Below are 18,878 nucleotides of genomic sequence, written 5' to 3' on the forward strand. Positions count from 1 at the left end.
TAGAGGAAGCATTATTATCACCTCTATTAAAAATGAGAAAAGTTTGAGTTTAGAATATAAAGCGAATTGACTAGAATTATTTCCATGTCTTTAGACTCTATATCTCATGTTTATTTATTTAATAAAAACTTACAAACCAGTGATATATGTAGGCAGCATTTGTCTTGTGATTACTAATATGTTTTCCTATTACTCCTCCAAGCCTTAAGTATTATCGCATGATCGACATCATTCCTTTTCCAAGAGCATGGAGGTGGTAGTGACAGAAGATAAGGAATCTGGGCTCAGTGAATTTAAAGAAACATAGACTGGGGCTGGTGCTTTGGGGTAGCTGGTAAATCTGCCGCCTGAAGTGCCAGCATCCCATATGGGTGCCGGTTCAAGACCCAGCAACTCCACTTCTGATCTAGCTCTCTGCTATGGCCTGAAAAAGCTGTGGAAGATGGCCCAAGTAGTTGGGCCCCTGCACCCACGTGGGAGACCCAGAAAATTCTCCTGGCTCCTGTCTTCTGATTGGCGTGGCTCCAGCTGTTGTGGCCATCTGAGGAGTGAACCAGTGGAACAAAGACCTCTCTCTCTCTCTCTCCCCCCGCCCCCTTTCTGTCTGTCTCTCTGCCTCTGCCTCTCTGTAACTCTTTCAAATAAAATAAAATAAATCTTTAAAAGATCACATTGTGTCCCATAGATGTGTGCAATCGTTATTTTTTTAAAAACGAGACATAGATGGATCACGTACCTTGTCTCAGGCACAGAAGTAGACATTGAGATTCAAACACTGATGGAGCACAGAATTTTCCCTCATGGAGCTTAAATTTTAAATAAAGAGTTTCTAAAATAATGTACTTTCTAAAATAATTTAGAACTGAATAGAAGAATATTGTAGAAAAGATGATTATTTATATTCCCTTATATTATTATAAAAATTGTTTGGATGACTCTGAATCACTACCAGTGGTCACGAACAGCAACTCTTAAGCACTTATCATAGTACATTGTATTGACATGCACAAAACATGTGATCTTCCATATGTCCATTAGTTATTAATTGTCATAATTGGATAGAGCCCATGTTTTTGGGGGACATAAACAAGCTTGATGTTTTAAGGTTCCCTTAATTCTGGATTTACTTTTAGCTACTGCTTTCTTGTTTTTAGTGTGACTCTTCATTCACACAAGTAACTTCAGGTTATATGATGTTGTAAGGTACTACTTTTAATTTTGCATATAATTCTGCTATTACTATTTAGTTGCTAAATAGGTGGAAATCTGTTAGATGCTATTATACTGCTATTCAAGCATTCAGCTGTCATGTTGATTTGCTTGAATTTTTTTATTTTAATTTGCATGGTAGATGTGTCATTCCCTGACTGCATGTGTCAGTATTCAGAGTAATCTTCCACTCTGATCAAGTGATTGATATTCATTTTGACCAAAGAATATAACATCCCTGAGGTGCCATTGTAAAAACAAGGAAGGAGGGGCCGGTGCTGTGGTGCAGAGGTTTAAAGCCCTGGCCTGAAGAGCCTGCGTCCCATATGGGCTCCAATTCTAGTCCTGGTTGCTCCTCTTTAGATCCAGCTCTCTGCTATGGCCTGGTAAAGCAGTAGAAGATGGCCCAAGTCCTTGGGGCCCTGCACTCACATTTGAGACCCAGAAAAAGCTCCTGGCTCCTGGCTTCGGATCGGTGCAGATCCAGCCATTGTGGCCATGTGAGGAATGAATGAGAGGATGGAAGACCTCTCTCTCTGTCTCTACCTCTCTCTGTAACTCTTTCAAATAAAATAAATCTTAAAAAAAAAAAAAAACAAAGAAGGAAGAAAAAAAGGAAAGAACGAACAAATGAACAAACCAATGAACCAATGAATGAAGGAAGGAGAGAGAAAAAAAGAAATAATTCTTACCTATATGGTAGATTGAACTAATAAAAACCATAAAGTAGACCTCTTAAAAATAAAAGCTAGGTCCCTTGAAATTGGAAGACATTTTATAAATGTTGAAACAAAAATTGCAAATTTAGAATTCTATACCAAGTTAAACTGCAATTCAAAGGGAAAGAAAAATGAAAACATTTCCAGGTAAATAAGCAGAGTTTTACTCTGAGATTCTTGCTAAAGCAGAAACTAACGAATGTTCATAGAGAATAAGAAACAAGAGAATTGAGTTAAAAGAAACAGTGATGGATAAAAATAATTGACAAATACTGAGGGATCAAAATTAATATTGGCTGTCAACAGGAATAACTAGTGTCAGGGATATAACAATATGGTGCCATAATATGATGTGATATAAATCTTTAGATTTAAATTGATTCAAGATACTCATATAAATTAGTATGATGGCACCAACCTTGACTAAGGTATGGATGTTAAAATAATAGGACCACTTATTGAAGAGAAGGAAAATGAATGACTTGCAAACCAGTACAGACAGTAAAAAGGGAAGAAGAATCATGGTAAAAACAATGGAACACCATAAATGTTAAAGCAACACAAGTAAATGTTAAAACAAAAACAGGAAGCAAAGAAAGCAAACATTATATGTACATATAACTTAATGTATTAAATATACAAAGTTGGACCTGCAAGAATTGTCAAGAAAGATAGGAACAATTGAGCATAAGGAGGGATACAAGTATATTTAAATTTTTAGGCAGTATTTGAAAACATTATGTAAATATTATTTGAAAGAGGGAATATCAACATGTGTTTATCTGGGCCAATTAATATTCTGCATTTCATTAAATTACTCTGCACTTTTTTACATCTAAAACTATTTAATAGTAACAAAACTTATGCTTTAATTTTCACCAAATAAATTTATGTCTATGCATGATAAACTAGTCATTGTAAGATTTAATTTTTGGGGCATGGCTCTGTGGTGTAGCAAGTAAGGCCACCACCTGCAGTGCCAGCATCCCACAGGAGCACCAGTTCAAATCCTGACTGCTCCACTTCTGATCAAGCTCTCTGATATGGCCTGGGAAAGCATTAGAAGATGGCCCAAGTCTTTGGTCCCCTGCACTCGCGTGAGAGACCTGAAAGAAGCTCCTAGCTCCTGGATTCGGATCGGCACAACTGTGGTTGTTGTGGCCATCTGGGGAGTGAACCAACGCATGGAAGACCTCTCTCTGCCTCTGCCTCTCTGTAACTCTGCCTTTCAAATAAAAAAATAAATCTGTAAATGTAAGATTTAATTGTAAGACCTTATATGCATATATTTCAAGTGAGTTTAGTTCAAATTAGAATTATTTTATTAGACAATCTAAAAATTTCCTAGACCTGGAAAAAATGTTTCGATGGCTATGTTCTAATTGCAGATTCATGAGGTGTTCCACAGATATAAAGTTTAATTTCATGATTGGTTATTAACACCCCCAGATGACTCTATGCTGATGATTGATGTGGGAATTTAAATTTTTTTATTAAATTTCACTTCCAAAATGGTGAATCTTGAATATTCAGTATTACCTTTAAACCAATAATATAAGCTATTTTTTCTGAAAATGAATTGAAGACTAAACAAAAATTTGCATGTGTTTTCAAGAAAAATGGAAAGAAGATGAGGAATATTCAATGCTTGCTATAAATTAAATAGCCGTGCAATTTATTATACAAAGCAGAATACTTGACAGTAAAAGGAAGTACTAAATCACAGGATGTCAAAAAAGAGGCACAGGGGGTCAGCACTGTGGTGCAGCAGGTATAGCCACTTTCTGCAATGGCAGTAGCCTTATATTGAAGTGTCAGTTCCAGTCCTAGCTGCTCTACTCAGGCGCTTGCTACCCACGTGAAAAACAAGAATGGAGTTCCTTGTTTTGGCCTGGTGCAGCCCCAGCTGTTGCAGCTGTCTAGGGAGTGAAATAGCCAATGGAAGATCTCTACCTCTTTATGTCTTTCCCTCAGTGTCACTCTGCCTTTTGAATAAATAAAACTAATATATTTTTAAAAGGTATTAAACCAAGAGTTTCATTTGCAAATCCTAGCAATAATAATTTTAACTTCTAGAGCAATGATATTTATGAAAGCCAATTTATATTTATCACAGACAGAAACTCTAGGAAATTAAAAAATTAATACATTATAAATTGTTACTAACAGTTATTTTATTTTATGAATTATTGATAATATGAGTTAAACAGATTCCCATGACATGGGAAAATCCAATAATCTATATTCCATAATCTTTATCTTTATCCTGGTGATTTTCACTCTTGTTATGGGTAAAATGTAACTGGAACAACAGATCCATTATTCATTAGTGCTTGATTACTGAACAATTATTTATGTTTGTTAAACCAATTTAAAAATATAATTTGAAAATATTTGTGATATATATACATTATATATACTTTATGCATATATATAATAAGTACTTGTATATACTTTATATATATAAAGCTTAAATATGTGGGAAAAGCAAAAATGAAATAGGGATCTAAATCAAGGCACAGAAAATCATAAATTCTAAGTCCTGATAGCATTTCTATATTTCAAACCTCCTTTGAGCTTCTTGGCACTGAAATGCACAAGAAGTCAAAGATGACATGGTCAACATGTTTATATAACCCATACTAAAACGAAAAGCAGGGCCAGTGTCATTGTGTAGCAGGTAAAGCTGATACCTGCAACACCAGCATCATATATGGTCACTGGTTGGTGTCCCAGCTGCTCTATTTATGGTTCAGCTTCCTGTTAATGGCCTGGGAAAAGCAGTGGAAAATGACCCAGGTATTTGGGCCCCTGCTATCCTCGAAGAAACTCCTGACTCCTGTCTTTGGTGTGGCCCAGCATTGGCATTGCAACGCATTGGTGAGTGATCTCACCAATAGTGATCTTTGATGGAAGATCTCTATATATCTGTTTCTGCCTTCCTCTCTGTAGGTAGAATGGACTTTCAAATTATTAAGTAAATCTTTAAAATCAAGCAAACATAAAACAAAAAGGAATCCGAATTCATTTATTAGTTAATTGTAATCTGCTTTATTTCCATTTTTATTGGGACTCATCATTTATCTGATGTATTAATTGCTGTGACATGATGCACTCATATTCTGGGGCAGGTGCTGTGGTGTAGTCGGGTAAGCCACAGCCTGTGGCACCAGCATCCCATATGGGTGCTGGTTCTAGTCCTAGCTTCTCCTCTTCCTATCCAGCTGTCTGCTATGGCCTTAGAAAGCAGTAGAAGATTGCCCAAGTACTAGGTCCCCTGTACCAAGTGGGAGACCCAGAAGAATCTCCTGTCTCCTGCCTTTGGATTAGCCTAGCTCTAGCCATTGTGGCCATTTGGGCAGTGAACCAGTGGAGGGAAGACCTTTCATCTGTCTCTCCCTCTCTCTGTAACTCTTACCTCTCAAATACATAAATAAAACCATATATTCTTTTATCCTCTTAGGAACTCTAAATGTTGTCCAGAAATATTCTGTACCAAATATGTATATTAAGACATTGAAGAAGATATATAAAGTTTATATAAAGAATCCACAAGGTGAAAAATATAATGCAAACTCTGGCTGGTTGATTTAGGTATAAGAAGAGTGAGATAAACAAAACTTTCATTCCTCTAATATTGATATATAGTATTGATATAATATGAATGTAATATGAAATTATTCTATAATATAGAATAATTGCCTTGTGCTTAACAGCCATGATTTGGATTAAAGAATCTTGATTTGGACTTTATTCCAGGCAATGTCCTTTGGAAAGCTAATGATGAAAAAGGAAGAGTGTTAATTAGTCAAAAATATTTTTAAAATGCAACTCACTTATTTTTTTTAAGATTTATTTATTTATTTGAAAGTTAGAGTTACACAGAGAGAGGAGAGGCAGAGATAGAGAGAGAGAAAGAGAGGTCTTCCATCCAATGGTTCACTCCCCAGATGGCCGCAACGGCCAGAGCTGTGCTAATCTGAAGCCAGGAGCCAGGAGCTTCTTCCTGGTCTTCCACGTGGGTGCAGGGGCCCAAGCACTTGGGCCATCTTCCACTACTTTCTCAGGCCACTGCAGAGAGCTGGATCGGAAGAGGAGTAACCGGAACCAGAACTGGCGGCCATATGGGATTCTGGCACTTCAGGCCAAGGCGTTAACCCACTGCACCACAGTGCAGGCCCCAACAACTCATTTCTTATAACTGAATTGTTCTTATCTTCTATTTCTTTGAAATTCTCTCCCATTTCTTAGACACCAAAGTTGTTCTAAACTCTTTTCAAGTTAGATATAGAGATTATTTCCTAATATATATGGTTACACATATATATTATTTGTGTTATGTTTAGTATACTTTATATTTTAATTTTTTTAGATTTTCATTCTTAAAATACATTTTGCAGCTAGTCTACTTTTCCCTTTTTTCTGTTAACCTTTATATTTTTACATTTCTGAGTAAATTATTGATGTTTCTCTTGTTTTATACTTTGCTATAGTTGTGATTGCTTTTAGTGTTGGAATCTACAGACTAAGGAAACTAAGATATTCACTTATACTGAAAGCTAATCACATTAATATTCTTTATCTCATTGCTCAGTGCCTTCTAAGGACAAACATGCCATAAAACAGTACCTATAAATCAACTCTAAGTGTACAGCAGAGGTAATGGGGATTGTAAAAATGTCATGCTTTGGCAGTGGTTGAGTGGAGAATGACCCATTATCATATTAAGGTTATAAAATCTATGTGATAAAACTCATAAAGATGGCAACAGTTCTGCTTCTTGGTAACCCAGCAGATTTAGTTCAAAGTTATAGCATCAGACTGACTCATAATAATATAAAACTAAATCGCACTTTCAATTACATTGGGAGATTTAAAAGCATTTTCTTTTGTATGATATTTAGATGTAAGTAAGAAAAATAGCTTATAATTTGTTATTATGTGGTATATCTAGAACAATACTTTCTATAATTTATAAATTATCATAAAGTTACAGGAGCTGACAAGAAATATTTGGGAGTCTATATTAAAAATTATCTTTAGACAACAAAATGACATCCATAATGAACTACTTTCACATTAAATGATTATATGTACATATGTATTTATCCATATAACATATGGACATATGGCTCCCTCATCATATAAAAAGTTCTCATTGAACTGGAGCTACACACACACACAGACACACATGCACAAACACAAATGAGCCTGTTAAATACAACCAGCTAAAAATATTTTTAGAATTTAAAGAAAATGATGAATGCTACTTTTTAGAATTTTTTTTCTTTTTTTTTAACTTTTATTTAATGAATATAAATTTCCAAAGTACGACTTATGGATTACAATGGCTTCCCCTCCATACCATCCCTCCCATCCACAACCCTCCCCTTGCCCACTCCCTCTCCCCTTCCATTCACATCAAGATTCATTTTCGATTATCTTAATATACAGAAGATCAGCTTAGTGTACATTAAGTAAGGATTTCAACAGTTTGCTCCCACACAGAAACATAAAGTGAAAAATAATAGATGATTTTTTAAATGGTGATGAAATCAGATCAGACCTATTGTCATGTTTAATTTGAAAAGTTAAAATGTATGTTACCAGAGGTAGATACTAAAATGTTCTTCCTGTTATTAAAGAAGAGATAATAAAGACCCTCAAGACAGGCAAACTATAAAACTCAAAAAACAAAAACATTTTTTAACTTCCTGTAATTTCATCCAGTAGTGAGAAATTGTTTTATTCATCATCACCCAAATAGTTGGATGCTTTGGTCAACAAAATTAGAGCAATTGCATTGCTGATCTTCCTGGCATTAAGTAGGGAACAAAATTGTTGACATCATCTAATTGAGTGGTATGCTTATATCCTATTATGAAATCAACAGGAAGTTAAATTGTGTGTATGTAGAAGAAGTGAAAATAGTAGCTTTCTTTCCAAAATATCTAATTAACTACAATTACTGTTTTTTGTTAAATAAACAAAATGAGGAATGTACTTCAGTGATGACTTATACCATTCAAGTAAAACATAAAAATACTGTTTAAACAAAAATATTTCACATTGGCCTTATCTAAATATTTTTCTGTTCAGTAGTTCAATTAAGTGATGTATTGACTGAACATATAGATGTCAAAATATAAACATCTGGTTGCTTTACATAAAGGTGTGTCCCAAGGAGATATATTAATTGAAAGATAAAATATAAAGCTACCTCAACAAGTTCATGAAAAAATGGAATTAAAAGAAAGTTCATTTTGGTGCAAACATTATTGAAATCCATACATAACTTTTCCATAATGCTGGTTTAAATGCACTTTCTGAACTATTTTATTTTAGACTGTAATTTACTTGAAAATGCTGAATACTAGCTGATACATAGCTTTTAATGGGCAGATTCAAGACATCTTTTTACTAATTTGAACTTCTCTATATTGGGAGACAATTTTCTATGCTTTCCTTGCATTAATGCACATCTTGTGAAGAGAGACATTAACAATATTTGTTTGTCATTATCTTTCTAAATTATTATGTTGTAAAAACTTCAGACAATAGGAATAGAGCCACCCTCTGGACTACGGGGCAGATTTGTTTTCTGTTCACATTTCCCTCTAGGGAAAAGATCTGGCAGGTATATTTGTAATCTATAATTAAAGGTTCATAAACATTTGTTTTTCAGCTGTTATACAATTTCCCTGTGTGTAAAGTACCCACATAGGGCTCTCCAAGGATTTAAGAGACAGAAAGGATGATAGCAAACATGAAGCTCATGCCACTTTTATGCAAAAAATGATAAATTTTTTGTCTCCAATCCAGGAGTCTCATATCTCTTGTTAACAGACACAAATCTGTGTCAAGCTAATATGATGTTTTAAAATTAAGGTGAAATAGCAAACTCCTCAAAGTTCTTGAAACTGTCCAAACAAAATTTCCTGAAACACTCAGTGGTTCTCAGAGAATAGTAAATTGGGAAAATTGGGCTAAATCCCACACATTATGGCAACACATTTGTAAAAAAATATGCATATATCTAAGTACACTCTCTGTTGGATCTATGTTATTATTTGAATTCCTATTAAGACTCATACAATTCTGTAATTCTAGGATGCTAATTCAACAATTATCTAGCAAACTTCCAAATTTTGGTAGGCATATGAAAAAACAGGGACTTTTTTTTTTTTAAACTTTTATTTAATGCATATAAATTTCCAAAGTACGACTTATGGATTACAATGGCTTTCCCCCCGTACCGTCCCTCCCACCCACAACCCTCCCCTTTCCCACTCCCTCTCCCCTTCCATTCACATCAAGATTCATTTTCGATTATCTTAATATACAGAAGATCAGCTTAGTATACATTAAGTATGGATTTCAACAGTTTGCTCCCACACAGAAACATAAAGTGAAAAATAATAGATGATTTTTTAAAATGATGATGAAATCAGAGCAGACCTATTGTCATGTTTAATCCCAGTGAGAGTCAAGTTGGGAATTGATAATTTTTTTTTTTTTTTTTTTTTTTTACAGAGGATCAGTTTAGTATACATTAAGTAAGGATTTCAACAGTTTGCACCCCCATAGAAACACAAAGTGAAATATATTGTTTGAGTACTCGTTATAGCATTAAATCTCAATGTACAGCACATTAAGGATAGAGATCCTACATGAGGAGTAAGTGCACAGTGACTCCTGTTGTTGACTTTACCAATTGACACTCCTGTCTATGGCATCAGTAATCTCCCTATGCTCCAGTCATGAGTTTCCAAGGCTATGGAAGCCCTCTGAGTTCTCTGATTCTTATCTTGTTTAGACAAGCTCATAGTCAAAGTGGAGGTTCTCTCCTCCCTTCAGAGAAAGGTACCTCCTTCTTTGATGGCCTGTTCTTTCCACTGGGATCTCACTCGCAGAGATCTTTTGCCAGAGTGTCTTGGCTTTCCATGCCTGAAATACTCTCATGAGCTTTTCAGCCAGCTCCGAATGCCTTTAGGGCTGATTCTGAGGCCAGAGTGCTATTTAGGACATCTGCCATTCTATGAGTCTGCTGAGATTCTCACTTCCCATGTTGGATCACTCTCCCCTTTATTTACTCCATCGGTTAGCGTTAGCAGGTACTAGACTTGTCTATGTGCTCCCTTTGACTCCCAGTCCCTCCACCATGACCAACTGTGAACTGAAACTGATCACCTGGAACAGTGAGCTGGCATTGGTACATGCCACCTCGATGGGATTGAATTGGAATCCCCTGGTATGCTTCCAACTCCACCACTTGGGGCAAGTCAGCCTGAGCATGTCCCAAATTATACATCTCTTCCCTCTCCCATTCCCACCACCATGTTCAACAGGGATCACATTTCAGTTAATTTTCAACACTTAAGAATAACTGTGCATCAATTACAGATCTAAACCAGTCATATTAAGTAGAACAGATAAAAAAAACTACTAAGAGGGATAATGTATTTAGTTGTTCATTAACAGTCAGGGCTATGCTGATCAAGCCACCATTTCCCATAGTGTCCATGCTGAGTGAAATAAGCCAGTCCCAAAGGGACAAATACCATATGTTCTCCCTGATCGGTGACGACTGACTGAACACCAAGAGGGAAGCCTGTTGGAGTGAGGTGGACACTATGGGAAAACAGGGACTTTTAATTTTTTTTAATTTATTTGAGAGTCAGAAATATAGACAGAGACACAGAGACAGAGAAAGACAAAGGGAGACAGAATGAGAGAGCTCCCATTCACTGGTTCACTTCCCAAATGCCTACAATGGCTGAACCTGAATTGGGGATGAAGACGAAGGTGAAACCAAAGCCAGGGTGAGAAATATAATCTGGGTCCTCCATGTAGGTGACAGAAATTCAATTACTTGAGCTATCACTGCTGCCTTCCTAGGTCTGCATTAGTGAGCTGGAGTCAGATGCTGGAGGCAAATATTGGATCCAAACACTCCAATGTGGGGCATGTGTATGTTCACTGGTACCTTAACTATTAGGTAAAATGCTTGTCACATGGCTGTTGCTTTTTTTTTTTTTATTGTTGGGAAATTATGAATTTAGTGTGCAAAGACAAAAACTATTTCTAATTAATTGGTATAAATATTTTCAGTTAACATTTACTAGGAAGTAATTAATAGTTGATCCTACTCTTCAGACAGATCCCTTTAACCTATGCATTAATGATTACCAAGAGGCAACATTGCAAAGAATCATGACTCAGACTGACTCTACCATTTTTCTGTCGTAAAAAGTTTCCTGAGGATATCCAAGCTCCTGTACCTGAAGATATCTGAGCCTGAACTGTGCCATCCTCTCATTCATATGCTGAAATCCTAACACCCAGAACCCCAGAATGTGACTATTTGAGATTTGAAATTTGACTTTTCTTTAAATAGAAATGAAGTGATTTCAATGGCCCCTGATCTGATTTGATTGGAATCTTTATAGGAATAATTTAGGATACAACCTAAACAGGGTGGGGGAAATCATATAAAGACAGAGGATAAGACTGAAACTTGCAAGGTGTCAGAAGGGACAAACACCCCTGACTCATTGGTCTCTGATTTCTAGCCTCAGAACTATAGAAACACAAACTTCTGTTGTTTAAGCCACTCAGTCACTAAAACTTGGTTATGGCAGTTGTGAGAAACCAATACACTTCCCTTATTACTGCATTTTGGCCATCTGTAGTCACAGAAAAACACTTTATTTTTCAATGTTTCTGGGCACTTTCAATAAGGTGATTCATTCCAAGCTTCTACTACAGGTAATATACTTAAGAATCTTTCTCCCTCTTCAAGAATTTGGACACTATGCTTATGCTCAAGAAAAAACCCTACAGATGAATAATACCTGTATTGCTGCTCTCATCCACTGAGTGTGTTTAAAGAGGGGATCCTAAACATTTTTGGAATGAGAAAATTTCATAAAATAAGAATGCAAAATAAACCAGAGAATAATTTTGATTCTAGTATTTCCCTAACATGACTATAGGATATAAATAAAACCATTTTTATTTTATCTGTAGCTCTTTCATCAATAAAAATGAGCCCTCTTAGACATTTTACTTTCCCTTCCTCACCTGGAGTACAAAATAGGTATCTAAGTGATATTGATCATCGCATCTAAATGTCTTTTACTCCCAACTTTCTGGATTACCTTAAAAATGTGCTTGAAGGAGACCTTATACCCTCATCACTCGTCTGAATAATTGCTGTAGTCGGTTTACTAACTTTCTTGCCAAGTGGTTCTCTGCTCTATTTATCTGAAAAGTTCAGACAATTGTAAGGACATAGGTGTGATACTGTCCAACCTGCTGTAGTATTTGATCCCATATGTATAGTTGAAAACTTTAGGATAGAGATGCATTCTTTCTGGAAAGTAAAACAACCAGTATTAGAGGCAGGGTATGTGTTTTCATTAGCTTTTTCCTCTGTCTTCTAAGTCTTGTCTAATGCTTATATTCTGTCTAATTAAGAAAGATGGCGTCATCATCTGTATGGGGCTTGGCTGATCATTTGGATAATTTTACTTCTGGTTTTATTTCAAGTCAACTGTATCCGGATGATTTCTGATTTCAAACTTATGTTTGAAACTGTTTAAATAATGTTAAACTAAGCCCATGAAACTCTAAGCAATGCCAGTATCATCCCAACATGTTTACATCCCTCCTTGTTTTTGTGAAGGAGGTATCCAAGTACTCTTCTCAAAAATTGAGCCAGGTGATTTCCTCTTAACCTCACATTGTAGTGTTACAAGATACCAGAGCTTTCTGAATCCTCCGTTCCATACTCTATCAATGCAATTCTATCACTTCAACTTACTTCATCACAGGCTACTCTCAAGCCACAATTATCCATCTTAGTATCTTATTAAAACCAGCTCTATGCAGCTTTGTCATGTTGCCACGCTATCGAGTTCTGAGGTGACGAGAAGATTTCCATATCCAGATACATAACACAATCAGGCCTTATATATTATTCAGCTTCCCTTCCCAATGACATATGACCAGATTTTATGGCACATTGAAAATGCATAATTGATCTCTGCTACTTGATTCTGGCATGGAACTTCTTTAACTCTTAAAGCTTCTGCACTGAGATAGAAACACTCAGCAAAGTGAAGAGGCAACCAACAAAATGGGAGCAAATATTTGCAAACAATGAAACTGATAAAGGGTTAACATCGAGAATCTATAATGAGCTCAAAAAAATAAAAAAAAAAAAAAACAGTCCAGTTAAGAAATAGGCAAAGAACTTGAACAGGTATATTTCAAGAGAAGAAATTCAAGTTGCCAACTGTTAAATGAAAAATTGCTCAGGATCACCAGCCATTAGGTAAATGAAAATCAAAACCACAATGAGATTTCACCACACTCCAGTTAGAATGGCTCTCATACAGAAATAATCAAACAACAAATGATGGAAGGATGTGGGGAAAAAGTAACCCAATCCACTGTTGTCAGGAATGCAAACTGGCACAGCCACTGTGAAAACACTATGGAGATACCTCAGAAATCTGTATTCTGAATTTTTTACCTACCATATGATCCAGCCATTCCACTCCTAGGAATTAATCCAAACAAAAAGCAATCAGTGTCTGAAATAGTTATCTGTACCCCAATGTTCATTGCAACACAATTTACAATAGCTAAAATATGGAATCATCCCAGATGCCCATCAGTGATTGACTAGATAATGAAATTATCATATATATACACTATGGAGTACTACTTAGATGTTAAAAAAATGAAATCCTGTCTTTTGCAACAAGATGGATGCAACTAGAAACCCTCAAACCTAGTGAAATAAGCCAACTGAAAAAGATATATGTTTTCAGTTGTGGTGACTCTTCCTCGTCACCGTCACCGCTGGAAAATTAGGCAGGCTGCCCACAGCTTGCCTTGGCTGAGGAGGGGAAGTGCGCCACCCGCCACTCAGCCTTCCCAGAACCCCAGAGGATAATCAGATGCAGTGGGGAGCCCAGTCAAAGCAGGATCTCACTTTATTGTACAAGGGAGGGGTATATATAGCTGAGGTTCAGAGTGGATGGTACAGAGTGGATGCGGGCAAGGGGTGGGGTGATGTGATGCAAAAGGGTCTTAGCCACTCCTATTATACCACCTTAATGATCATTAGGAAAAAGCATCCTAGGGCTGGGGTGTTTGCTACCAGGGATTTGAAACTTAAAGACAGGTTTTCAAATTCGAGGCAGGCTCAGGAAGTTTCCTCTAGACCTCTCCGGATTCAGCCTCCCCAACATGAGGTAGCTAATAGAGTAAATGTAATCTTTATGAGTGAATTGGACATTCTGAGATTCAATGATTGTTTACAGCTCTTGTCTGTTCTGATGAGGAACAGTGTTTTTGTTTTGTTTTGTTTTGTTTTCATACTATATGTTGAACTCTTTTACTAACTGTAGGGTTAACTATATGATCATTAAGTAAGGTGAAAATAGATCTTTATAAAAATTATGAGTGGGTGTGAGGAAAGGAAGAGTGTTGGAGCATGGGTTGGAGGGAAGATGGAGAGGTAAGTATCACTACTTTCTCAAATCTGTATATAAGAATTACATGAAACGTATAATTCGAATAAAATTAGAAAACCTAGAAATAAAGCTTCCACATAATCCTGCAATCCCACTATTGATTATGAATCCACATAAATGAAATTTTACCTGCACCAGCATGTTTATTGCAGTACTATTCACAATAGCCAAGATTTGAAATCAATTAAGGTATATATCAACTGAATATGGAATGTTTTTTATGATAATCATTACAGGATTTCATGAGGTCTAGAAATTTCACCAGCTTCCTACAGTTAACTAACATTTTATGTGTGATGGACTGGTTATTAAAATGACTGCAACTGTTCATTGATTCTGTAGCCATGCTCTTTGCTGTGTGACTTCCAAGCTGTTAATGTTAAGAGGTCAAGTTCACTTCCTCAGCTCTCTAAACTGGGCAAGTCTTATTCCTTGCTTTGGCCAGTAAATGTGAAAGTGTGACAATTTCATGCAGGGCATGAGCGCGGCCAGGCCGGCCCCGGGGCTCTGCTTGTGCAGCTGCCAACGGGCGCCCCCGCCGCTGCTGCCCAAGCCGCGTGGAGCTGCATGGAGCCAAGCCACAGAGTAGACCCAGCCAGGGCCTGGAGCCAGCCTGTGGGTGTCCCTGGGCAGCGGCGCAGGGAGGGGCCCAATGCACGTGCACCTGGCCCTAGACACTGCCGTGGTGGACAGCGGCTCCACGTGGGGGCCCCGCAGTAGCGGCTCTGGCCCCTGGACCAGGCAGCGGCGGCACAGGGCCCCACGTCTACTTCCAGAGCCTCCCTGGGTCCGTCAGCGAGGTCCCGGGTGGTACAGATGATGGGGACCCCGTGCGGCACCAAGGAGGGGTCACCATGGGGCGCACCTGGCTCTGGGGTGTAGAGCTGGTTGCAGTGCCTGAAGGAGGACTTCCTCTACAGCCTGCAGGCGCTGGAGGAGAGGGACTGTGGGCTGGAGCGTGTGCACAGCTGCCACCATGATGCAGCTATGCTCAAGGCTGGCCATGAGCAAACTGCTGTCACACAAGGAGGGGGAGTGGATCCTGGAGCAGCTCACGCACCCGCCACAGCCCCCCCCCACCCCCCCACCCCCCGCAAGAGGACCATTGGGAACCAGATGGAGAGAGACCAGGCTGCCATTGATGATGCCAGCGGCCTCTTCTCCAGTGGGCCCTGTGAGAGGGGCAAAGATGGTGCCCAGTGGAAGTAAGGTGGGTGGAACTCAAAGTTGTTTGCCACTAAAGCTGATCGGCTATGCAGCATCAGGGGAAGTGACTGACAACTGATGATGAGTGTACAGACATATGGCTAGTCCTATAAAAATCGCTCCATAAGATGATCTTTTAGGTGACTGGTTGGTCCTTATTCGCTGCCCCAATGACACTGCAGTTTTGTGCTTTAAAAGGCTTTGTTACACACGAAGTATATGAGTTCCTGCTTGACTCTCCGCTGCGTCTGATTATCTCCAGGATTGTGAGGCTGGGAAACGGGCGAGCGGCGCATTTACCTTTACTCAGGCCCAGTCCGTCCTAGTGCGGGTGGGCTAAGACCCTACAATTTCAGTCATTGGCCTCAAGGAGTCTAGAATACTCCTACATGCCCTTTTGTTTCCCTTTCTCTCTATTGCCAGTGAACTAGCTAGGAATAGCTTGCTGCATAATGTGAGACATATTATCAATGACATATAATAGGTTTTCATTAAAAATGTGTTTATAAATGAATGCTTCCATTCCACATGTCTCTTAATCATTTTTGGTCAGATTATTTTGGGTAAATCATATGATTCAGACTTACCAGTATCTGCTGCTCTTCCTCTCCTGGGTAAGTATTATACTTTCCCACTTACAGAAGTCAAGCTTAGCCCTGTTACTAGATTAATCAAACAAATGTGAACAGAACTCACACATACCACTTTCAGACAGAAGCTATAAGAACCTGATGAGGTTTTACTATATTTGCTTAACCCTCATCATAACAAAAGTCAAGTACTCCACATATACTCTGTTTCATTGAAAATGAAATAGAGCAGAATCCAGTCATCTTTGATGGACATGTTATATAAACAAGAAAATCACGTCATTCTTGGTTACCGAAATTGTGAACTTCTTTGTTACTGCAGTATAACCTAATCTATTCTGACCAATGTAAGTGATCACTATGATTACATAGTTTCTTCTATTATTTGTATATGGATGACAATGAAGTATTTATTTTCATACATTGCTGGTGAGAAGGTAAAATAATTGTGACTTAGTGAAACAGTTTGGCAGTTTCTTAAAAAGTTAAACATGTAGCTAGGGGCCAGCCTTGTGGCACAGTGACTTAAGCTGCTGCCTGGTATTCCATACTTGCATCCTATATGAATACTCATTCGAGTCTTGGCTATTCCACTTCTGATTCAAGAACCTGCTAAAAACAGCAGAAGATGACCAGAGCTTTTGGGCCTTTGCCCTATCCATATGGGAGACCTGAATGGAGTTCTAGGCTCTTGGCTTTGGCCTTGCCTAATCCTGGCCATTTGGGCCTATTTTGGGAGTGAACAAGTGGATGGGAGATCTCTTTTTCTGTCTCTCCTGGTCTCTATGTCATTCTGCCATTTAAATAAATAAAGGAATAAATCTTTTAAAAATAACATCTAGCCATTTTACTTCTACATATTTACTTGGGAGTAGTGAAAATATGTTTGTGGAAAAAACCTTTGACAAAAGTATCATAGATATGTATTACCAAGATTTCATGTTGTATATAGCATGAATATTCTAAGTAAAGGCATGTCCTTTGTGTGATAAAGCAGGATACTGCAAGATTTCATCATATTACTTAGAAAATAATGCAAATTAAAACCTATGAATTATTTATCTCTGGAGTTTTCATTTAATATTTTCAAATTGTGTTGTCTTCCAGTAACTATATACTAACTTTGGGTGTGCTACTAACTGTGATTTTAGGCACCCATTGCGGGTCTTGGAACATATCTCTCACAAGTAAGTGGGATTAATCTGTGTGAAATTTCTAAGACTATAAAGACAGAATGCACATCAAGGGCTGTATACGGTTAGGGATAGGATTTTCTAAACTGGGTTCTGGCAGTCTAAAAATATAAAAAATATTGAGATATATGTTTACAATTAACTGATGGTTTGAAAACTATTTGTCAATAAAACTGAAAGAAGAAAACATACACTAAAAGATAGAAGTCAGATACTAAAATAATCATACTAACTGATTCCAAGATATGGAATTCTTTTTTTTTTTTTTTTTTTTTTTTTTTTACAGGCAGAGTGGACAGTGAGAGAGAGACAGAGAGAAAGGTCTTCCTTTGCCGTTGGTTCACTTCCCAATGGCCACTGCGGCTGGCGCGCTGCGGCCAGCCTACCGCGCTGATCCAGGGCCCAAGGACCTGGGCCATCCTCCACTGCCCTCCCGGGCCACAGCAGAGAACTGGACTGGAAGAGGGGCAACTGGGACAGAATCTCATGCCCCAACCGGGACTAGAACCCGGTGTGCCAGCGCAGGCGGAGGATTAGCTTATTGAGCCGTGGCACTGGCCGAGATATGGAATTCTATAACAGATAAAGCTAATTCAATATGAAAAGAGTTGGATCAGTGGCTGACTGTTGGTGGGCATTTTGACTGAGAAGTAATTCTAGGGAATCTTTAGAGTTTATGTAAAAGTTCTGTATCTTGATAGGGCTTTAAGTTAGATAGGTGTGTATGACTGTCAAAACTTGTAGATGCACCCTTCATGTGGCTGCATACCACTGTAAGCACATTAAACCTTAGTAGAAAAAAAGTCACTGGACTGTTACGTAAATTGAACCACTTAGATTTCCTTCACTGAGATTTTGTTGTAGCAGAAGTTCTGGGATTCTACATAAACAACTCCATATTGAAGAACTTTTAAAGAAAGATTTTGGTATTTTGTAGCCCTGTTTATGAAGCCTGATATCCAACTACAGTAATTTCATAGTTGCAAAGTCTAATTAACCATTAAGAGGTAAAGAAGTACTTGTAATTTTGATTTTAATCTCTACCACTCCCCATCCCTGTTAACTAAACAGATTCTACTTAGCTTTTGTGTTTTAACTGAAAGACTTTTCATTAGGAAGGACATCTGTTAAACTCTGGAATTCAACTGAGTTCCCTTCACTGACTGAAACTCTGCTCGCCACTCTACTGGAGCCAACCTTGCCTGGACATCCCAGCTGCTGCCGGAACTGGGAGCTGGACCAGACCTCTTATCAGGTGACCTCTCCATCCTCCACATTGCTGTCTGTCTTGGAATTTCAAGCCTACTGCCAAGAGTGCCAGTCATCCCATAATGCTTGCCTATCAGTGACTGTTCTGAGATCTGTCTCTGAGTGGTAATGGAGACTTTGGACTCTGGACTTTGGACTTTGACT

The sequence above is a fragment of the Oryctolagus cuniculus genome, chromosome 1 (assembly GCF_964237555.1).
Source record: "Oryctolagus cuniculus chromosome 1, mOryCun1.1, whole genome shotgun sequence".
Lineage (NCBI taxonomy): Eukaryota > Metazoa > Chordata > Mammalia > Lagomorpha > Leporidae > Oryctolagus > Oryctolagus cuniculus.